Source organism: Gorilla gorilla, chromosome 4 (assembly GCF_029281585.2).
Source record: "Gorilla gorilla gorilla isolate KB3781 chromosome 4, NHGRI_mGorGor1-v2.1_pri, whole genome shotgun sequence".
Taxonomy (NCBI): Eukaryota; Metazoa; Chordata; class Mammalia; order Primates; family Hominidae; genus Gorilla; species Gorilla gorilla.
This window is the reverse complement of record NC_073228.2, coordinates 70,029,210-70,034,279: the sequence shown is the minus strand read 5'-3', so window position 1 is coordinate 70,034,279 and position 5,070 is coordinate 70,029,210. Positions and strand designations below refer to the sequence as shown.

The window sequence follows — 5,070 nt, the reverse complement described above, 5'->3', positions numbered from 1 at the left end:
GCCTGGCCTAACCACACAAATTTTGACTCCAGAACTCAAGTAGGATTTCTTGGGCAAGGACATCTCACACAAGTCCTTGCAGTTTGCTCCTGGAAAAGATATGTCTGTGCTATCCCTGCAGAGAGAGGATAAGAAAGTGTGCATTTGACCTTCCAGCCTTCATCTATTAATGTCCTTTTTCCTGCTGTTGTATTGTATCCTCCACTGTAGTAAATCTTCACTAGAGTAGAACTTGATCTGGAGTCACATGGGTCCTTCCAGTGAATCACCAAACTAGTCGTATGTGACCATGAAGAAAAGAAATTGCTTTATTAAAACTATGAATTCAAGACCAGGCGTGGTGGCTCATGCCTGTAATCCTAACAATTTAGGAGGTTGAGGTGGGTGGATCACCTGAGGTCTGGAGTTTGAGACCAGCCTGGCCAACACGGTGAAACCCTGTCTCTACTCAAAATACAAAAAATTAGCCCAGTGTGGTGGTGGGCACCTGTAGGCCCAGCTACTTGGGAGGCTGAAGCAGGATAATTGTTTGAACCCAGGAGGTGAAAGTTGTTGTGAGCTGAGATTGCGCCATTGCACTTCAGCCTGGGTGACAGACTACTGAGACACCATCTCAAAAAAAAAAAAAAAAAAAAAAAAGAATTCTGCTGGGCCTAGTGGCTCATGCCTGTAATCTTAACACTTTGGGAGGCCAAGGCAGGTGGATTGCTTGAGCTCCAGGAGTTGGAGACCAGTCTGGACAACTTGGCAAAACCCTGTCTTTACAAAAAATAAAAAAATTAGCCAGGTGTGGTGGCAGGTGCCTGTAGTCCTAGCTACTCAGGAGGCCGAGGTGGGAGGAACACCTGAGCCCAGGAAGTCAAGGATGCAGTGAACCGTGATTGTGCCACTGCACTCCAGTGGGTGACAGAGTGAGATGCAGTCTCAAAATAAAATAAAGTGAAAAATGATGAATTCAATTTTTAACATTGTTACAAGATTTTTAAAATTAGGTTTCATATTGAGTATTTTTTGGTAGTTTGTAGTTTTCAAGGAATTGGTCCATTTCATCCAACTGGTTGTATTTACATAGGTAGAGTTGCTTACTATTTCCTTAGTATCCTTTTACTAGATTTTTTTTTTTTTTGCTTTTTTTTGTTTTTGTTTTTTGGTTGTTTGTTTTTTGAGATGGAGTCTCTCTCTGTCACCCAGGCTGGAGTGCAATGGCACAATTTTAGCTCACTGCAACCTCTGCCTCCCTGGTTCAAGTGATTCTGGTGCCTTGGCCTCCCAAGTACCTGGGATTACAGGTGCCTGCCACCACATCTGGCTAATTTTTTTTTTTTTTTTTGAGACAGAGTTTTGCTTTGTCTCCCAGGCTGGAGTGCAGTGACCGGTCTCCACTCACTGCAACCTCCACCTTCCGGGTTCAATCGATTCTCCTGCCTCAGACTCCCAAGTAGCTGGGACTATAGGCACCCACCACCTTGACCAGCTAATTTTTGTATTTTTAGTAGAGATGATATTTCACCGTGTTAGCCAGGATGGTCTCAATCTCCTGACCTCGTGATCCACCTGCCTTGGCCTCCCAAAGTGCTTGGATTAGAGGTGTGGGCCACCATGCCCAGCCTAATTTTTGTATTTTTAGTAGAGACGGAGTTTCATCATGTTGCCCAGGCTGGTCTTGAATCCCTGACCTCAGGTGATCTACCCACGTTGGCCTCCCAAAGTGCCAGGATTACAGGCATGAGCCACTGCACCTGGTCTTGTTTTGTCGTTTTGTTTTGTTTTGAGGTTTTGAGATGGAGTTTGGCTCTTGTCATCCAGGCTGGAGTGCCCTGCCACGATCTTGGCTCACTCCAACCTCCCCCTCCCAGGTTCAAGCGATTCTCCTGCCTCAGCCTCCTAAGTAGCTGGTACATATGCCCAGCCCTCTTTTTTTAAGACAGAGTCTCACTCTGTTGCCCAGGCTGTGTGCAGTGACACAGTCTCAGCTCACTGCAGCCTCTGCCTCCTGGACTCAAGTGATCCTCCCACCTCAGCCTCCCTAGTAGCTGGGACTAAAAGTGTGTACCACCATGCCTGACTAATTTTTGTATTTTTAAAAATTTATCTATTGTTGCATGAGGGGGCAGGTGGCAAGGTGCCACGCCTGAGTGGGGATGGCCAGATTGTTCTCCAGTCTCCAACCTCAGTGGTGCAATGGGAGACGAACATGGAAAGGGTATGGCGTCATGGGCCCTGTGACGTTATGGCAGGATCCGGGGAAGGGAAGCAAAGCGAAGTAACAGGCAGCAGACTGTGGCAAGAATATGGGATGCATCACGAATTTGCATGTTATCTTTGCGCAGGGGCCATGCTAATCTTCACTGTATCGTTCCAATTTTAGTACATGTGCTACCGAAAAGAGCACAAGTTTTGTGTTTTTTGTAGAGAGAGGGTCTTGCCATGTCACCCAGGCTGGTCCCAAACTCCTGAATTGAAGTGATTTGACCGCCTCGGCCTCCGAGTACTGGGATTACACGCATGAGCCACTGCACCTAGACTCAAATGGAAATTTTAAAACAAAAATACAATAACAAAAATTTAAAACTCACTAGATGGACTCAATACTATGAAGAGGAGGAAGAGTCAGGAGACAAAAGTGGATTGATAGAAAGGAGTCAAACTGGCCGGTCGTGGTGGCTCACACCTGCAATCCTAGCACTTTGGGAGGCTGAGGTGGTGGATCACTTGAAGTCAGGAGTTCGAGACCAGCCTGGCCAACACGGTGAAACCCTGTCTCTATTAAAAATACAAAATTAGCCAGGCATGGTGGCACATGCCTGTAATCCCAGCTATTCGGGAGGCTGAGGCAGGAGAATTGCTTCAACCTGGGAGGCAGAGGTTGTGGTCAGCTGAGATCGCACCATTGCACTCCAACCTGGGCAACAAGAGCAAAACTCTGTCTCAAAAAAAAAAAAAAGTACCCAAACTGACGGCTGGCACGGTGGCTCACATCTGTAATCCCAGCACTTTAGGAGGTGGAGGTGGATGGATCACCTGAAGTCAGGAGTTTGAGACCAGCTTGGCCAACATGGTGAAATCCCATCTCTACTAAAACTACAAAAATAAGCTGAGTGTGGTGGTGTGTGCCTGTAATCCCAGTTACTCAAGAGGTTGAGGCAGAAGAATCACTTGAACCAAAAAGTCAGAGTTTGCAGTGAGCTGGGATCACGCCACTGCACTGCAGCCTGGTGACAAACTGAGACTCCCATCTCAAAAAAAAAAAAAAAAAAACAAGTCCGCGCATGATGGTGGGTGCCTGTAATCCCAGCTACTTTGGAGGTTGAGGCAGGAGAATCATTTGAACCCAGGAGGCGGAAGCAGAGTTTGCATTGAGGCAAGATCCCACCACTACACTCCAGCCTGGGTGACAGAGTGAGATTCTTTCTCAAAAAAAAAAAGAAAAAACATAAATAAAGGAGGCTGGTGGCTACTTGGGAACATGCCCCCAGGGATACTGCAGTGGCTGCTTCATTCACTCCTTTATTCTTTTCATATCTTTGGAGCATCTATTCTGTGTCTGGCACTACTCTTTGTGGGGGGATAGAGGACAGGGTAACCTTGGGGAGGACAGAGGTGGGTCAGGGAAGTAGCAGCTGCTACTTGAGATTACAATAGTGTGTGTGTCCCAAGGTTCCAGAGGGAGCTTAGGCGGGGACACTGGGAAAGAGGGAGGAAGACCCTGATCTAATGACTGCCTACCACATGTCAGGCTGGCAGGCGCTGTCTCACAGAAACCTTGCAAGCTTGGTCCTGTTTTCCTCACTTTGCAAATGGAGAAAATAAGGTAAGTGCACAGCTGGTAAGTGGTAGAGCCAGTTCTGAGGCTGGGTTGGCCTCACTCCAAATCCCATATCTTTTATTTATTTATTTATTTAATTTTTATTTTTTTTTCTGAGATGGAAACTTGCTCTGTCACCCAGGCTGGAGTGCAGTGGCCCGATCTCGGCTCACTGCAACCTCTGCCTCCTGGGTTCAGGCAATTCTCCTGCCTAAGCCTCCCGAGTGGCTGGGATTACAGGTGCATGCCACCGCACTTAGCTAATTTTTGTATTTTTAGTAGAGATGGGGTTTCACCATGTTGGCCAGGCTGGTCTTGAACTCCTGACCTCAGGTGATCCATCCGCCTTGGCCTCCCAAAGTGCTGGAATTACAGGTGTGGGCCACTGCATCTGGCCTCTTTTTTTTTTTTTTTTTTAGTATTTTTTACAGACAGGGTCTAACCCTGTCACCCAGGCTCTAGTGCACCAGTGTGATCATGGCTCACTCCAGTCTCAACCTTCTGGGCTCAAGCTATCCCCCTGCCTCAGCCTCCCAAGCAGCTGGGATTACAGGCATGCACCACCACACCTGGCTAATCTTTGTTTTTTGTAGAGATGAGGGTCTTACTATATTCCCCAGGCTGGCCTCAAACCCCTGGCCTCAAACAATCCTCCCGCCTCAGCCTCCCAAAGTCCTGGGATTACAGGCGTGAGCCACAGTGCCTGGCTTGAATCCCATTTCTTTCCACCATCACAAGGAACAGAACTAGTCCTTCAGCAGCATTGTTCCTTGGGATGTGTCTGCAGAGGCTTGGGAGACAATGAGAGGCACCCGGTGAACAGGGAGGGAAGGAGATGGAAGGAAGGGCACTGGCTTTTGCAGACCCTTCTTGGGGAACAGGGAAGAACACACTCATTCATTCCTTCATTCACACATTTAGTCACCTTTTTTTAGAGAGAGGATCTCCTTCTGCCAGCCTGGCTGGAGTGCAGTGGCACAATCATAGCTCACTGCACCCTTGAGCTCCTGGGTTCAAGCGGCTATCCCACCCTGGCTTCCTGAGTAGCTGGGATTAGAGGTGCACGCCACCACACCTGGCTAAGTGTTTAATATTCTGAAGAGACAGGGTCACTATGTTGCCCAGGCTGGTCTCAAACTTCTGGCTTCAAGTGATCCTCCCACATTGGCCTCCCAAAGTGTCGAGATTATAGGTGCAAGCCACTGTAGCTGGCCATATTTAGTAAAATCCTTACTGAGCCCTATGGGGTGCCAAGCATGGTGTTG

General features: G+C 47.8%; 1 non-coding gene across 1 annotated transcript; it reads right to left on the bottom strand.

Annotated features, from left to right (window-relative positions):
- Window positions 1–2,285: 2,285 nt before the first annotated feature.
- On the bottom strand, window positions 2,286–2,392 carry LOC115933475 (U6 spliceosomal RNA). The gene has a single exon (XR_004069305.2). It is a non-coding gene; the product is annotated as a U6 spliceosomal RNA (small nuclear RNA).
- Between the last annotated feature and the right edge of the window lie 2,678 nt (window positions 2,393–5,070).